The sequence below is a fragment of the Phascolarctos cinereus genome, unplaced genomic scaffold (genome assembly GCF_003287225.1).
Source record: "Phascolarctos cinereus isolate Bilbo 61053 unplaced genomic scaffold, phaCin_HiC Scaffold_726;HRSCAF=1367, whole genome shotgun sequence".
NCBI lineage: Eukaryota > Metazoa > Chordata > Mammalia > Diprotodontia > Phascolarctidae > Phascolarctos > Phascolarctos cinereus.
In genome coordinates this window covers 392,870,046-392,888,899 of record NW_027556098.1, presented here as the reverse complement: position 1 = coordinate 392,888,899, position 18,854 = coordinate 392,870,046, and the positions used below count along the sequence as shown (strand labels likewise).

The window sequence follows — 18,854 nt, the reverse complement described above, 5'->3', positions numbered from 1 at the left end:
TAGGATCTTAGTTCTTGAAAACAAAAATAATGCCTCTGTACAATAGCAAAGGAAAAGATGGCTAGCTGGTGCAGTGGAAAGAAGGAAGACTCGTCTTCCTGAGTTCAAATCTGGCCTGCACTACTAGCTGTGTAACCTTGGCCAAGTCACTTAATCCCATTTGCCTCAGTTTCTTCAGCCATAAAATGAACTGGAGAAGCAAATAATGGCAAACCACTCCAATATCTTTGCCAAGAAAACCCCAAATGGGGTCACTAAAAGTCAGACAGACTGAAAACCAACTGAACAAAAAAGATAAGGTGTATTTTCCACATGAACTAAATCAGAAAAAGAGTAACATCCTAAATGTTTGATACAGAGCTCTCTTTAATATCAATTGTAAGAATCTATTTACAAGGCAAGAGCTAATTTATATAAAACTTCCAACAGCTAGAAAAATCTAAAACAAAAATGGATTTGTATGCATTCTGTTTTCACGGAATATAAAAGCCAAATCAGCTAAGGAAGGGTTTGTTGGTTTGTTTTTTAAATCAGTTTTCTATATGCATCATAACCTACTTTTCTGTAACTTCCAAGTATAGAATTTGATACAATAATTTCAATTCAATTCAAACATTTATTAAGTAGCTCCTATGTGCAAAGCACTATGCTAAGTGTGAGGATTCAAAGAGGGAAAGTAAGAGTCCTGTCCTCAAGAAATCTACAATCTAACTAAGTAAAGTAAAAATCTAAACTGTCACTTTAAAAAAAAAACCTGAAAAGGGATGGGGGGGGAGAAGAAATGAAATCAGGCAAAGTTTCATGGAGAAGGTAGCACTTGAGATGAATCTTGAAGGATTCAACTAATTAATGAAGATAAACCAAAAGTTACAAGATTCTAAAGTTCCTTTTGAATCAAAGAAAAATTATAACATTACATTCGCTAGCACATCAAGCATTCAACAAGGATTTATTAAGGGTCTTTCTTCTATGCTTCAGATACTATGCTAAGCTCTCAGGATACAAAGAAAGGCCAAAGACTTTCAAGGAGTTCCCAGGATAGCAGGGGAGACAATATGCAAACAGCTACATACAAACAAGCTATAGACAGGATAAACAGATGATCAACAGAGGGAAGTCACTAGAATTAAGAGGGACTGGGGGGGGGAGGCTTTCTGTAGAAGGAGGAATTTTAGCTAGAACCTGAAGGAAGCCAGGGAAGACAGAAGGTAAGAAGTGAGGAGGGAGAGCATTCCCAGCATGGGGGGGGGGGTTGTTTTTCAGCATTTTCAGTCATGTCTGACTCTTCATGAAGTGTCTTGTTTGAGGTAGAGCAAGGAGGCCAGTATCACTGGATCACAGAGCACCGGGTGAGGCATGAGGTGGGGAGTGAGGGCAGGTTATGAAGGGCTCTGAATGCCAGAGGTTTTATATAGGATCTTGCCGATATCAGGGAGCTTGAAGTTGACTGAGTAGGAGATGCGGCGTGATCAAACCTGTGCTTTAGGAAGATCCTTTTGACAGCTAACTGGAGGATAGACTAAGAGTAGGGGACAGACTTGAAGCACGGAGAGCAATGTGAAATGATGAGGGTTTTGTACCAGGGCTGAGGCAGTATTAGAGAAGAGAAGGGAGCATATTTGAGAGATGTTGTGAAGGTAGAAAGGGATTGGATAGGGGATGAGGGGGAAAAAGAGAGAAAGAAAGAAGGGAGGAGCTAAGGATGACACCTAGGTTGCTAGCCTGAGAGACTGGGAAGATGATGGTGCCCTCAACAATAATAGAGACATTCTGAATGGAGGGTGATTTGGGGGGGGGGAATGATAATGAGTTCAGTTTTGGACACGTCTAGTTAAAGCTGTCTATGGGACATTCAATTCCAGATATACAACAGGCAAATTGGTAACGCATATCTGGAGGTTAGGAGAGGTTAGGGCTAAAGAGATCTGACAATCACCAGCATAGAGATGATAGCTGAATCCAAAATTGACAATAAGTGAAATAGTTTGGAGGAAAAGGGCCCAGGACAGAGCCCTGGGAGACACCCATAGTTAGCAGTAGTGAAATGGACAATGATACAAGTACAGGAAAAGGAATGATCAGGCAGGTAGGAGGAGAGTCAGAAGACAGCAGTGTCATGAAAAGTTAGAGAATCATCAAAGAGAAGAGGGTGATCAACAGTGTCAAAGGTTACAGAAAGGTCAAGAAGGATAAGGAATGAGAAAAGACCAGGAGAATCCGCAATTAAGAGATCATTGGTAACTTTGTAGAGAGAAGTTTCAGTTGAATGATTTGGTTGGAAGCTAGACAGTAGAGAGTTAAGGAATAAGAGGAAAGTAGAAGCACTGACTGTAGGCAGCCTTCACCAAGAATTTAGCCATAAAAGGGAGGAGACAGGGGAGATAAAGGATGAAAGGTTCATTGTTAAATCTGCTTTATTATGTTCTCATTTCTGAAGCTGATAATCCGGATATGAAATACATGGTTACAATATATAATTAATCAGATCAACCCATTCCTTAATCATACAAAATAAACATAAATTCACTGTCTAGTAACATTTATGGAGGGCTGCTCTAAGATACAGATTAACCTTGTTCTGATAATTACTTAGGCAACAGTTTCATTTTTTTTACTTCTAATCAAAATGGGGAACTAACATAGTACTTTTTACCTAACTACATTTTCCCCTATCCTCACATTATCATTTGTGTATATAACTTATCTTCCCCAATACACTATAAACTCCAAGAGGACAAGGATAGTATTTTATTCTTCTCTGTATCCCCCAAAGTGCCTTGTACATAGACAGGTGTTCAATAAATATTTTTTAAATGAAAAGTTTCATATTCGGCTGACAGAGCAGAAAGAATACAGGCTCTGGAGGAAGAGGGCCCAGTTTTAAACACTGCTCCTGAGCTCAGAGATACATGACTAGAGCAAGTCCCTTCACCTCTCTGAGCCTATTTCTTCTCGTGTAAAATGGGACTAGACTGAAATGACCTTTAAGGCTCCTTTCAGGTCTAGACCCCATGATCTGACACCACATTTTGGTGAAATCTCATTACAATGAATTCAAAGAAGCATTCTGGTTCCCCCTTACATTCACATACTTTACCCAGAAGCCTCAGGGTGCCTATTATTTATACTAAGAATTCCAGATATTCCAACAATAATCTTCAGACACCACAGTTAATAAAAACATTGGAATAATTCAAAATCCTAATTTTCTGGATTTGAATCAGGTCTATCACGTCCTGATTTAAATTTGCATGGCAAATTGAAAAAAAAAAAAAGGCTTTGCCTCTAGTATAATAAAGAAATAAGGCATATCTCAACCCCACTCCCTTTCACCCACTTTCTGCAACTTTCTGTATTTAATTTTCTTGTACAGCTTCAGAATTTACATAACTTTCTTTTCCAAATAAGTAATAAAGTAGCATGAATTTCAAACACTTTCTGGCTCCCCTGCCATCCAATACATTCTGACTGTTTCTACCCAGCCTAAAAAGATACAAGGGTCCTTACTCTTTCATGAAGCTTTTGCAGACTGTCAGATAATAGTCTCTGCTCCTTGCTTCTATCCTAATTACTCAACCAGCTGTTTTCAGTTGTCATAACCTAAAGACCTCCAGGCCAGTTTTACTTGGGATCAGCTCTCATCAAGGTGAGGAAGAACAAAAGCACATGAGACTGAGACTGCATCAGCTTGGGGAGAAAGTTTCTTTCCTTAATGTTCGTGTTCTCTCTCCTCTCTACCACGACCTCATGGCTTTTGCTTGCTGCCTGTCTAACTATATGGACATCACACTGCCAAATTTTCTTCGCCCTTCTGTGTCAGTGTAATAGAGCGCTCAATCTGGAGACAGAGGACCAAGATTCCAATTTCAGCTTTGCTACTACCCTATTTGACCTTAGCCAATTCCCTTCCCCATAAGAACATGTTTCTTCCCCTGTAAAATAAGAAAGGGGTTTAGAGTTTTAACTAAACAATCTCAAAGGTCCATTTTAGCACTAAATCCCAGGCTCAGTAGAGTTGGATTACCTAACCCCACTGGTGCCCAGGCCCTTTAACCTGATGCTACATATTACACTAAGAGACACGGATTACTCCAGCCTATAATGATCTTTTTCCCTTTCTGGATGCATAACACTCATCATGTTTCTACCACTTAATCATGCATTGTCTTGTATTCAGAGAATTTTATAGCTAGAAGGGACCTTAGAGAATATTTTGTGAAAATCCCTCATTTATTGTGTTTGTTATTTAACTTCTATGCTTATGTTTTATCTACCCAGATAAATTCTCAGAATCTCAAGGTCAGGGACCATAGCACAGACTTCTCTGTATCACCTGCCCCCACCAGTGACTTACATCAAAGGCTCATGGTGGACTTGAGAGTATTAACAGAATAGCGAGTTGTCTAAAAAAGATCACCTTTGCACATCTCCCAGTTGCTGCTACACTGGGCTGAATACCCAGGTATAACAGCATACCCAAGTGTACTCTTCAAAAGTCCAAGTCCTACAACATCACTTGAGAATTCTCAATGAATCAGGAATTTGCTACACGGTTTATTCTGATTCCCTCAACTGTAGGCATTCACTGAATTTAGATCAAATCTTGCCTCTGACACTACTAACCTGTGTGATGTTGGGCAAAACCATGTAACATCAGAGGGGTGCACTGGAAAGAACAGTGTCTCTGGAAGCAAGGAACCTGGGTTCAAATCTCACCTCTCCTGCTTCCTACAGTGTGGCCTTGAACCACTCACTTATTCACTCTGACCCTCTTCTTTGAAATGAGGGAGCTGGATTAGATGGCCTCTAAAGGCTTTGCCAGGTCTAAATCTATGACCCTACAAATATCTCAAGAAATTTTTTTTGCCTACTACTTGAAAAGAACTGCACTAGGTGCTAGGAAATACAAAAACAGACAAATATAACACAAATAACTAGGACACAAATAAAAGTATTAATAAATGCAAAAGAGTGGTCCAGGTAAAGTCAAATGAACAAGCATTTATTAAGGACCTACTATGTGCCACACATTATAATAAATGCTGGTAAAGATGATATGAGAATTAGATAAAAGAGAAAGAAGATGGTGATATATGAACATTTTACAGCCAACATTGTCACATATGTAAAATAGATGCACATGTTGTTCTAATAAAATAATGATCCCTAAACAGAATAATTGTTATTATATAGTCTCAGGATTTAGAGCTAGAAGGGTCCTTAAAAGATCAATTAGTTCAATATTTATGTTACTAATGAGAAAACTGAGGCCTAGATGGGTCAAATGACATAAAATGGGTTACCTAAACAGCAGAGCTGGGATTTAACCTCAGGTATATATGACTCCAAATGGAGTACTTTTCTACCACATCATGCTTCCTTTTTAGGGCCAAATATTTATCACTTAGAAGGTATCTTCAAAATTATAATGGAAAAATATGAAGAAAACATCCCCACTGTTTGTTCATCCAACATTGCTTAATTCAGACTTCCATTTTCAAGTCTAAACTCATTTATTTAATGGTGTACTGACAGACAACCCTTCTACCTGGTAGCCAAGAAAGGGAAAAAAAGGCAACTTAATTTTTGAAAAGCACAGAGTCAAGGTTCAAAGGCATGATTTTGATTTTGAATTCCTACATTTGCTGCAGGAAAATTTATAAAGCAAAAGGCATCAATCCAAACGTAAATATACAGTTGGGGGTTTTTTGTTTGTTTTTTGCTAGGCAATGGGGTTAAGTGACTTGCCCTGGGTCACACAGCTATTAAGAGTCAAGCATCTGAGGACAGATTTGAACTCAGGTCCTCCTGATTCCAGGGCCAGTACTGTATCCACTGTACCACCTAGCTGCCCCCAGTTTACAGTTTTAATTTTAAGGAACATGGGCAATCCAAATCATCCCCAAACTCCCTTCTAAATTCAAAGAAAGCAAACAAAATTACCTTCCTTATTTTGACATAACTTGAATACTACCTTCTACATAAAATCTTTCCTGATTCCCTCCCTAATAACTTATATTTAATTTAACTACTCTGTATTTACTTTCTTTTCATTTGTGTTGAAAAATCAGGCCACCTTTCAGTGAAAACATTGGACCCAGCTTTACTGTATAACAAACCTGGAACAATACTACTTTCAAAGAATTAATAAGTATTAGAAGGCAATGGAAAGGTAGATGACGGGTATGAGCAGGCTGCAACATAAAACCAAGTAAGAACTCTAAAGAGTGGGAGTAAAGGTTGTCATCAAAAAATTATAGGACCAAAATAAAAGATGAGCTGGTCATGTAGCAAAATCAAAGGATGATATATGGACAGCCCAAGTACTCCACTGGTTCCCCCATCCTCTACCCTGTATCATGTCAGGAGAAAGCAAGAAAGGCCTCCAGCATATTGGGTGTGAACTCCCTTTAGCAAATTTTCAGAATATGGAAAAAGATTTCAAAGTCATCACTTCCTGTTTATACATATTCAATCTCTCCCTCTCCACTGGCTTCTTCCCACACACCTGCAAACATAGCCAGGTCCTCCCAATCCTAACTTTCCCTTGGTCCTGTCTAACTTTTTCTGGCTGTCCCCATTCCTCTCTTAGCCTTCATCTCCAAATTTCCTGAAAGATTTGTCTATAAAAAGAAGGAAGTTCAGAAGAGCATACAAACAGAACAATGTTTAAATTACCATGTTAAGTCTAATGTACATTTTTGCAAACCTGTTTTAATAGACTCACAATTTCATATACAATTCTCTTTCTCTGACTTTTGTGTATGCAGATGTTCACGTATGATGATTTTCTACCTTATCTAGTTCATGTTTTTCTTGTTCTTTTGGGATGGGGGAAGGGAAGAGCAATCAGAATTAAGTGACTTGCCCAGGATCACACAGCTAGTGTCCCAGTCCATATTTGAACTCAGATCCTCCTGATTCCAGGGCCAGTGTTCTATCCACTGTGCCACCTAGTTGTCCCCTAGTTCATATTATTTAAAGTAGCCTAAAGTAGAGTCCTCTACTTCCTCACTACCCGTTCTTTCCTCAACTTCTTGTAATTAGGCTTCTACTTCCCCACCACTTACTGAATCTGTTTTCTCAAATATCCTCCTAATCATCAAATCCAAAGGTCTTTTCAGTCAACACGCTCCCTGACTTTTTTCTTCCCCTCCCCATCCCATCCAATCGATGTTCTTCCTTTTCTTTCCTTCCCTTCCCTTCAGAGACACCAGCCTCTTTTGGCTCTCCTACACTTCCTCTAACTCAAGGGTTCTTAGCCTTTTCTGTGTCATGGATCTCTTTAGAAGTCTGGTGAAGCCCATGGAGTTCTCAGGATCGTGATTTTAAATGCACAAAATAAAATGTATAGGATTATAAAGGAAACCAATTACATTAAAGTATTTACAAAAATATTTTAAAACAAGTTTATGGATCCCAAGTTAAGAGCCTTTGTTCTAACTGTTCCTGTTGTCTTTGTAACCATTTTATGTGGCATAGCCACATAGGATCCCCAAGGATCTGTCTTTAGCCCTTTTTTCCTCCTAAACAATTCTCTCCTGAGAAATTCTCTTCTGAGTTTCCAATCCTAACTCCCTAAATTCCTACTTCTCTAATTGTCTTACTAGCAACTCAAACTCACCATGTCATGTATTTTCCCCCCTAAAATAGCACCCCCTTCTGTCTTCTGACACCCTTATTCACATGGTCAGAACCTTGGAGTTATATGAATGGAAAAAAAGCACTAATTAACTACTTACTATGTACCAATCTTTGACTAATCCCTCTCTCCACGACATCTCTCATATTTATAACCTCTTTTCTATTCCAATTGTTCCACCCTAGTGCAAGACTTCATTTCTAGATTATTAGTGGCCTCCTAACAGGTCTGCCCATCTCTAATCCCTAACCTTGCCTTCCAAATCCTTCAGCCTTCCATCAGAATCTTTGATGCATCTTTCTTATGCATAGATCTACAAGTAACACTCTTCCATTTATAAAAATAAAATAAAATAAAATAAACCTTCAGTGATTTCTTCCCATCTACTATATTATGATCCTCTCTCCACTGCCCAGCCTCAGCCAAAAAAACCTAAAACCTGTGTTCCTTTATCTCACACTGTTCCTATGAAGGAACTAGCCTCATTCTGCCTCTCAGCCTACTAAATTCCTACCAATCCTTTAAAGTCCAACTCACATGTCATCTCCATTTCTGAAGCGTTTCCTGATCAAGAACAATCTTTCCTTTCAAATCTCACACAAAACTTTAGTAATTCTCTAATGTACATATCATGTAATACTGCATATCAATTATCTGTGTTTGTCATTTATTCTTCTACCAGAATATAAGCACCAAAAGAAAACAGAGGGAGGAATAGAAGGGATGGAAGAAGTAGTGAGGGAAAAGGAAAAGAAAAGAGAGAGGAGACTGAGAAAGGCAGTGGTCAAAAGCAAAACTCTAGTAAGAAGGGAAAGGTAGAAAGGAGAAAGAAAAGCATAAACAGGGAGGGGGGGAGGACAGAGAGACAGGATAGAGAGAAAGACACAGATAGTAATCACAACTGTGAATGTGAATGGGATGAACTCTCACATAAAATGGAAGCAGATAGCAGAATGGATTAAAAACCATAATCCTACAATATGTTGTTAACAAGAAACACATTTAAAATAGAGAGATAAACACAGATAGGTAAAAGTTAAAAGGCTGGAGTAGAATATATTATGCTTCAGCTGAAGTAAAAAATGCAGGGGTAGCAATCCTGATCTCAGACAAAGCAAAAGCAAAAATACAGCTAATTAAAAGAGATGAGGAAGGAAACTACATCCTACTAAAAGGCACCACAGACAATGAAATAATATCATTACTAAACATATATGCACCAAGTGGTATAGCATCCTGATTCTTAGAGGAGAAATTAAGGGAGTTACAGAAAAAATAGACAGCAAAACTATACTAGTGGGGGACCCCAACCTCCCCCTCTCTGAACTAGATAAATCTAACCACAAAAATAAATAAGAAAAGAGTTAAGGACATGAACAGAATTTTAGAAAAGTTAGATATGGTAGACCTCTGGAGAAAACTGAATGGGGATAGAAAGGAATATACTTTTTTTTTGGCAGTATTGACCATGTACTAAGGCAGAATATAAGCTTCATGAAGAGCAGAGTTCACATTTTATCTACACTGTCTTCCCCAGGACCTAGCACAATAACCCACACTTATTAAGTTTTTAATATTTACAGAAGGGGAAAGAAATGCTTAATGCTGGTCACCAAGATTAGTTTTAAGTTAAACTTATAATAGAATTATATTTTTATGAGTTATATGTATAATTTATAACAGACTGGAGACCATTTTATAATCAATGTACAAAGTCTGCCCATTTTACAGGAATTTGTGATTTTGGTATTTTAAATTATTAAAGAAGTTTATGATTATTGTACTTTCACTTTTATTATCTTGATTTGATGCCAAGTCTTCAGTCAAGAGCACAAACTCCAAATACATTGTTCCTGTGGGAAAATACAAGCTGCTTAATGATTTAGTTATGATATGGTTTCCAGGATTATATTGTGGCAAACTGAGGAACACCTGTATATATTTTCTTTTATTAATAATAATGCCTAGCATTTATATAGTGCTTTAAGGTTTGCTAGTACTTTGCAAATAGTATTTCATATGTAAAGTGCTTTGCAAACCTTAAAGCACTATATAAATGCTAAATAGTGTTATCATCCTCACAACAACCCTAGGAGGTAGGTGCTATTATTATTCCCACTTTACAGAAGAGGCAACAGAACTCAAGTTACTCCCCAGGGATTACCCAGCTGGTGGGTATGTGAAACCAAATTTAAATTTGGGTCTTTCCCAGTGCTCTGTGTACTGTGGCACCACATAGAACCACAACTTTTCAATAACATACCTAATTCATAAAGTACAAGTATATTTGCTGTCTGATGACATCACCAGCCTTCCATATCTCCTACATTTGCAATCTTAGCATTACTTTTCCTTGACTCCTAACTCTTCCTCATCCCTCCCACCCCCACATCCATTCAGCTGTCAAATCTTCTTTCAATTTCCACACCATCTTTAACATCTAACTCCTTCTGGCTACTCATAGGGTCATCTTAGTCTGGAAATTCAGCACCTCCAGCCCAGACTATTCCAATACTTTTTTGCTTGGTCTCCCTGACTTGTCTTTCCCCATTCCATTTCATTCTCCAGAGACACCAAAAGTGATTTTCCTTAAACACAAGGACCTATAGAATCTCCCTAGCCAATACCCTCCAATGGTTTCCTATTGCCTCTAAGATAAATTCCTCTCTTTGGTATTTAAAGTCCTTTACAAAAGTCCTTTAAAGTCTTGGCCCCAACTTTTCCAACCTCATTATAGACATCAATCCTCTTCTTAAACTCTGTAGTTCAACCAAACTGAACTTTAGGTTGTTTCTTACACACAACCCTCCATTTCCATCCTCTCTGCCTTTGTTCTGGCCCTCTCCCATATCGGGAACGCCCTCCCTCCATACTTTCACTTCTTAATATCACTTATCTAAGATTTGACTGAAGCACTACCAACGCCTGTCCCCCCACATACTAGTGCCCTCCTTCCAAAATTAACTTGTTTTTATTTTGTAGATAATCTGTGTATAGTTACACATAAATATTTTCTCTCCTGATAGAATATAATCTCCTTGAGGGTAGGGACTGTTTCATTTTTGTCTTTGTATCACCATAGCCTAGCACATAGGAGATGCTTAATAAATACTCTGTTGATTTGATTTGTCCCTACCCTCAAAAGCAGTGGTTTCCAATTTTTTTTTCCTTACAGCAATATGGGACACAAGGTATTTCAGCACAGTTAACATTTAAGTTGCCAAGACAGAAAGGCTCCTGGGCAATTGGGACTCCAGAGCCATTATCCAAGGCCTAGGGATTCCTCCATCTTTCTTTCCTTCCCCTCCAGGAATCCCTCACTTTCTATTCTTTACTTCCCCAAGACTCACATGGAAGTGAAGTAGGAGGTTTTGCATCTCTATACACAGCACTGCTATGGTGATCAGCAAACTGTAGCTGAGGACAGGAGCTAAGGCACTACTAGGAAGTTGTGAAGTGTGAGGAAGAGTTTCACAGGACACCAACAAAATCTGAAGTACATTAATGTGCTTTGGTACACCCTTTGAGAACCAATGCCTTAAAGAATTTATAAGTTAATGGAAAGAAGACTAATACTATTGTAGCTATCTAGATTTGAGATGATTAAAGCCAGGATTAGAGGTTATCTATATAAAAGGGAAGGAAAAACCTGAAGACAGAGATAGGGGGAAAAATCTGTGTAAATTAATGACGGGGGGGGGGGGGGGATGAAGGAAGTAGAGGTCAAAGAATTCATTCAAGTCATTTCATGAGAATGGAAGATTGTCTAGGCATAGTCCTAGAAGGCCAAGTTGAACGGTTCAACCATCTTCTCATTGTAATACTGCCTTTAAAAACGTCAAGAATTATGAACAAAACACCACAATACTGACTCATGAAGGTACTAAGAACCTACTTATAAAGTTCTACGGGGCTGGAGAGAGTATAACATCATTTGGATAGGAAAGTGTTGTTACCCACTGTCTCACTGTCACCAAGAATGGGGAAAAAAAGGAATACATGTTACAAAATCATATGGAAACAATAAAACTATTATAACCTAAAAGAGTCAGGCTATGTGAACTAGGGAGAATCTCCTAAAGTAATATTAGCACCATATTGAATAAGACAGCAAGAGAACAACCACAGTAGAAAATATAAGAAAATATTAAAAAGAGAAAAATGTTGGGCTACAAGCTAAAGGAGAAAGTGAACAAACCTCCAAGCCATGTGAAAAATCGGTTTACAGTTGAACATTTCCCATGGTTCTTCTTGTCTGACGTTGATGCTTACCCTAAGGTCTTAAAGGAAACAGGATTTGGGGGAGTCTTATAAAATATCAAGTGTTCTTTCATGAAATAGAGGACAAACTTTTAAAATCTATTACCTTCAACCATTACAATTTTCCTGGGAGTAAATACATGAACATGAGGCCTTTGAGTCCCTTATAAAATGGCTTATATCATTGTTGGATCTAAAAATATTACATATTAGCATAAACATCCAACAAATAATAAGAGGTTCCTAGTTCATTATCAGCTGGGATAGTCATATGATATGTTAATACCTATGAAATGTAAAATATTTCAGCAAAATACACTAATTATGAAATATGAATGGTACATAACAAGCACCTGTAATCAAACATTAATTTAAATGGTTTAAGTTAAAAAAATTTAATTTTTCTTAACATTTGGCAAATATTCAGCTTATTTTTTACTTAAATGCTTTAGAAAGACTGAAACACAAATATTCTGTTGATGGAGCTATGAATTTGTCCATTCTAGAAAACAATTTGGAATTATGATTTTTTAAAAAAGATTAAGATGTCCACACCCTACAACCCACAGATCTTACTGTTAGGCAGCCACCTCAAGGAGGAATCTGTGTTTGACAGAAAGGTCCTATATATACCAAAATATTCATAGCAGTATTTGTGTTAGAAAAGAACTAGAAAAAAAGTAGATATCCATAAAATTGAGATTAAGTTTTTAAAAGGAAGTACATCAATTTAAATTGAATGAAATAAATGGAATGAAAGAACAGTATGAAGAATCTGGAGAAGCATGGGAAGATCTCTATGAACTGACGGGGAGTACCAGGAAAACATTTACAGATTAACTCCAGCAAAGTAAATGGAAAAAAACAATAAAATGAAACTAAACTGTATGATTATAATGGCCAAAATAAGATCAAGCTAAGTCCCAGAGAAGAGTTTAGAAATATGTACCTCTTTCCTTTCAGTGCAAAGGTATTCAGTACTTTGAGAACACAGAGCACTCAGGATTCTGGCTGTAGATGATTGCATGTAATCAGATATGGTTAATATGTTGGTTGATTCTGCTAAACTAGTTCCCCCATCCCCACTCCATCTCTTTCTTTTTTTAATCTTTGTTATAAAAGATGGCTTACGGGGAGGAGGAGAAGGGCGATATATTTGGAAATTCATGTGACTTAATAACAAAAGGTATCAATAAAAAATTTAACATTAAAAACTGAAAAATTTAAAGCACTAGAATCCATTTAATATTTATTTTCTTTCCTAAAAACAAAAGGTTCTTTGAAGTACATTTAATGCAGTAAGCAGAACCAGGAAAACATTATAAACAATGAATACAACATAAGTGGAAAGCACACCAGTGAAACTGAACGCTGTTAAATAGTAATGACCAAACTTTCTTTGGAAAGAAAAGATATGAGAATGCACTTCCCTCTCTTCTTTTCAGAGATGAAGGATTATGGGCACTTAACACTGCATATGTCAGACGTGGCTAATGTATTGATTGGTTAGCTGTGCTGAACTGCTTTTTTCTTTTTTTTAGTTTTTGTTATAAGGAAAGGTTTTCTGAGAAGGAATGGGAAAGAGATATAGTGGGAAAGAAAGATGTGGTAAAAACTAAAAGATATACAGTTTTTTTAATTTTTAAAAAAGTAACTTCACAGAACTTGAAAGTTAGGTCTTTGGAATATTTATCAAGATCTAATTAGTAAGCAGTCAAAATAAATCCAGGAGAAATTTCTAGTCATAGGGGAAAACTCGTGATCAACTAGAGCACCGCACCATTGGACATTTATCATACGAGACAACGGCATGTTGTTTCTGGGTTGTTTTTTTTAATTAAGTCCATAACCAGGCTACATTAATGACTCACTAAAATTTTCTGCTATCTTAATCTCTAAGTCTGCTACCAAAAAGAAGCAGTCAAAAGCAGTTAGTAGGAAAACTTGCTACTCCTCAAAAAGCATAGTGTGTTATTTTATTCCTTTAAACTGGTTTTTGATTACTTACATTCAGTCAAGATGTTAAAATTTCAAATTTAATTTTAAAAGTGATAAGTATTTACTAAACCAATACAATATATAACCATCTTTCGGAAAAGAGAAATCTAATTTTTAAGACCACCATAGCTCCTAATGTTTCATAAATATTGAATATTTTAAACATTTACTCCAGAGAGAGCCAAGCTTTTCAGAATTTTGCTTTCTTCTAGTGAATTTAAAATTCTGGAGACTCACTGAGTTGGAGTTAAAAAATAAGCAAGTAATTCAATGATTTAAATTATCTTTTACTTGTCTTCTCCTTCGTTACTTAGATTTCCTTGCAACTAAAGGAATACTTACACGTAGGATTTATACACCAAACAAACCTACAACTACCTAACAAAATTCTACTTGGGCAACAAAATGACCAACCAGTCCCACTTTATTATACTTTTCTTTTAATAGAAAATGCTTTGTAGTTTTAGATTTTTATCTACTACAAACTAAGTCTTAAAAGCAAAGTTAATCAAAGGTACACATAACTTTTCAAAGCACTGCCTGGGATGAGAAAGGAAAAGCTTATCCTATATAGTCAAGCTCTTTTACTTCATTAATACTCTAACGTGTTCTAATCATTCTAATCTGTTCATCTCTTTAAAAGATAACACATAAAAAAGACTGGTTTGTATGACGTTAATAAAAAATCCTTTCAGATACGTTTTTTCTAGTCTGTTTTCTTTATTAGCATAATAACTTTATCACAGTTTGAAAAAGTCTGGTGGTCTTGGGTGCTTCGGTTGAAAAAGAGAGAATTGGAGGGGTATGGGATATGGAGTATGGGAATGATCACTGTCTTCATATATTTGAAGGTTTTTCTGGTGAAAGACTTCTAGCCTTCAGAGGGCAGAACCATAACAGAGAGACTTCAGCACTTTAGACTTCAACAGAGAAGACACACTTCAGCTCAGTAAGGAAAAATTTCCTAACAATAAGACTCTTCAATAGTGAAATGGGCTGCCTCCTAGGATGGTGACAACTCCTTCCCCATCTGGGGCCTTTAAGGCCAGGCAGAATGGTTACTGTCATGGATGGAGCAGAGGAGATTCAGACTTGAGGGCTGCACTGAAAGGTTCCTCCTAATATTAAGCTTCCATGATACTCAGCATTTCACACACTACTATACCACTCCACCAACTCTGCAACTCAAATTTCTGCTTAACTAATAGAATCTGTCACACTATAAGAGTTAAATTAATTTTGTTTATGCATAGTAATGTACTTATTGAAGCCCAATCCTCTCAACCCAAAGACATGAGATTTCCTCTTTGATTTAAACCTTTTCTACCTCCACACCCAAACCCAAGAACACCTGGGCCAAACCTTATCATCCAGTGCTCAAACTCATTTTTTTCAATAGGATAACTCTCTTCAACTCATCTAAGACCAAAGTGAATCTAAAGAGCATTCAGCCTTATTATTGGAAAAGATTTCCATTCTATTTGCTATTTCTACAGCCTAGAATTTGAATAATTGAACTTAATTATTTTGGTTTCATTTTTTTCCAAGTTCCTCCATTTCTTATAAAATGTTACAGACAATCAAATCAGGGCAGGCCTTGAACAATGTATAAAACAGTTCCTGTCTTAACAGAGCAAAATCTTTTGTCAGTGGATAGACAATACTGTAATAAAATCTTTAGCCCAGCCCGTGTGTGTCGGCAGCATAGGCAGGTAGCATTTGCAGAGCATTCAAAATAAAGTTAAGCTACAGTCATTATTTCCCTCCACCATCGTTTTCATCTACACACTTCAAAGACATCACCAGTAGAAGATGCTACCCATACCAAAACCAACCCAGAGAGCAATGTAAACCCAGATGCTCTCTTTAAAGTCTGTCCCAGCCCAACTTTCAAAGCGGCCTTCATACCAGTCCCATAATCATAGGCCTAGATCTTCACTTATAACTGCTGTTTACAAAAACTGGCATTTAAACAGCAAACATACATAAATATGTAAATAACAAACTTGGGGTTTAAACCTCACATACATACACACACACCCCCTTTCTCATCAAAGATTAACCCAAATCTAGTTTTAACAAGCTATGCCCTACAAAACAACCAAGAAATCTCTTCTCTCCCTAAAAGAGTTATGGCAAATATATGTCAAGGGGAGTTGATATTCCTGTTCCCCAAAAAAGTCAGGTGCAACTGAGAGAAGAGGCCAAGGACAGTGAGAAGCTACCGCATGTATGCCCAATATAAAGTGCAGGATCCTGTCTTCAAAGAAATAGCAGCAGAGAACAGAACTAAGGGTAGGCAAAAGGTGGAAGTGCAAAAGCCTGAATCTTTTTTTTCTTCTGCTCTTTAGTTTCTGATTTACTCTTTGGCCTTTTTGGTGACTGTAGAAAAGACCACATGAGAGGAGTAAAAGATGTGCTTAAGACAAACAGCACCTTTACCTTCCCCCATTTTTCCTCTTCTTTCTCCCAAAAAAAAGAGCTGTGTTTGTCTGTGCAAGCCTAGTCCCAAATATGGGAGAGAGAATGTGTGTGGAAGAACAATGAGCTCTCAGCCTGGGTATTGTGTGTATGTGTGTGTGAGTGTGTGTGTATGTCTTCCCTTGGACCTCAATAACAAGGAAATCTGCAAGCCAGCTCTCCACCTAGCCTAAGATACCAAAACAAAAACTGGTTTATAATTTACAGTAGAATAAACTCAGAGAGCAAATCCAAGGAAAGAAATATTTACCCAGAGATCCAAAGATGTTTTTATTATCACACAGATCTATTCTCCCCTCCTCACCAACAGCCTGAGAATGAACAAGCCAATGTACACAAGACAAAAAAAGGCCTTCATTTCAAATTGAAAGCAATTATTAAAGCTGTTGCAAATCTAAACATAGGATACAATGATTTGTATAACATAAAAAGGTCTGTTACGCAAACTACGAAGTTTTCCTTTCACTAGTTATCTATTTTTTCTTTAATAACAAAACAAAAATGCTTTGGATAAGGATTCTTTCTTTCAAAAGTACTTTCTAAAATGCACCTTAAAATAGTAACACATACTGAAACATTTAAAGCACCCTGTCCCTCAAGGACACATATTTTGCTTGTCAATGTTATAAGTCTGTAATCCAGAAAAAATGCAAGCAAACCTTGGAAAAAAGGCAGAGGAGAATGACAATTCAACAATGAATCATTTTGTTTTCTTCTTAGCAACTTCTAAAACAACCAATTTCAGATGAAATGCAATGTTATGTCTTTCTCCCACCCAATACTGTGGGGAAGTACTTATGTTCTTTCCATGTCCTTTCATTAAAAAAACAAAGTAGAAGAGACCACCTTCAAGAACAGCAAAACTGAATATGACAGCAAGGCTTTTATTTAGATGTATATGACTGCTGATTCTGTATTATGTACAAATCACACAAAGCAGACAAAAACTTTAAAGATACAGTACAAAGGGCAAACTGTCCCCTGATGGGAGGATGATAGTCAAGTTCCCCTCCACTACCCCAGACTCTCCATATTCATTCAAGATATTCCCAGGCTGAATCATTTGGTTCCTTTTCCTCCCACAGGTCACAGTGATTCAGTCACAGAAAATAATTCAACCACCGACATCTAAAACAAGAGCAAGGAAACAGGAGCAAAAGAAGGGAAAAGGAAGCGAGTGGCATAGATACATAGTTACTTTCCCCTAGATTAGGCCAGATGAAGTCCTTTGCCCTTTCCTCCCTCACAATGGGTCGTCCCTGCGTCTTCTTCACTTTCTCCAACTTAGAGAATTCAGACACCAATTCAGAAACATAGCCCACAAATCTGGGGTTCCCACAGTCCAAGTGATTTACTCCCAGTTCCCTTCCTCCCCCACCCAAGGACCCCTCCCCAGCTCCTCGGGTGGGGGTGGGAGGACCAAAAACAAGGAGGCGGCGAGTTAGGGACTTACCTTTCCCTAATGTCCTATACCATTCAAAAGGGATTTTTGGTGTGGCCCAGCTGCCTCTGAAAGTTGAAAGGGGGGGGTGGGAGGGGTTAGGACTGCGGGGGTAGTAATGTCTCGTTCAGGGCAGCTTGTGGGGACGGAGCTGGCAGGCTAGGAAAGGGGAATGAAGGGGTCTGTCGGGAGTGAGGGAAGGGAAGAGAGCGGCGGGGTGCAGCCCCCTTTCCCTTGATCTTTAATGAGGTTTTACACTAAGCCCCCCCTCTCTCGGAGCTCAGACAGCCCAGAGGGATGGATGCTTCAGAGGCAAGGCTCCAGGAGCATGTCTTGTGGTTGGTTTCCTGGGGGAGGGGAGACGGGGGGGGTCCCCAGGAGGATGCAGAGTGTGTGGGGGGGGGTGATGGGGAGGATTATTTTTGAAGGGGGGGCCGGCTTTTTCTTTCTTATTCTTTCTTAGATAGACCAGGAGGGAAAATGAGGCAGAGACAATGTAGGAGAGAAGAGGAGGGAGGAGGAAGAGGAGGAGGAGGAGGAGGAGCTGGAGGGAGGAAGGAAGGAGGCGGGGGCCACTGAGGGAACCACACTGAAGGCGAGTGTACCCGCGCGCGCGCGCGTGGAGCAGAGGGCGTGCGGGGCGTGCGTGGGCGCGAGCGCGTGCGGCCGGCGGGCGGGCGGCGGCGGCGGCAGCTGGGACGGCCGGGGCGGCTGGAGCGGAGGCGGCGGCGGCGGCGGCGGCGGCGGCCGGGGCTGAGGTGGCTAAAGCGGCGGCGGCGGCGGCGGCGGCTGCAGCTAAGGCAGCACCAGACCCTCCCCTCCCCCCGGCCCCCCAGCGCGCGTCTGCCCAGGACCGGCCCACCTCCCAGTATCGAGCCTCCGCATTGGCCCAACCCGGGCCCATGACCCGCGAGGAGGCTGGGCCAACCGAGGGAGGAGGGGACGAGGGATCGGGATGGTACGGGATGGCGGCGGCGGCTCTTCTCGTGGAAAGAGAGGAGAGGAGCAGACCGAGAGGGGAGAAGAGAAAGG

At 39.0% G+C, this 18,854-nt stretch overlaps 1 protein-coding gene across 1 annotated transcript in view; it reads right to left on the bottom strand.

Annotated features, from left to right (window-relative positions):
- RERE (arginine-glutamic acid dipeptide repeats) overlaps window positions 1-18,107 on the bottom strand; it is a 564,089-nt gene extending 545,982 nt beyond the window's left edge. The window contains exon 1 of the mRNA XM_020974543.2: window positions 17,835-18,107. The gene's annotated coding sequence lies outside the window, so the exon portion shown is untranslated. The remainder of the gene's footprint in view (window positions 1-17,834) is intronic.
- Between the last annotated feature and the right edge of the window lie 747 nt (window positions 18,108-18,854).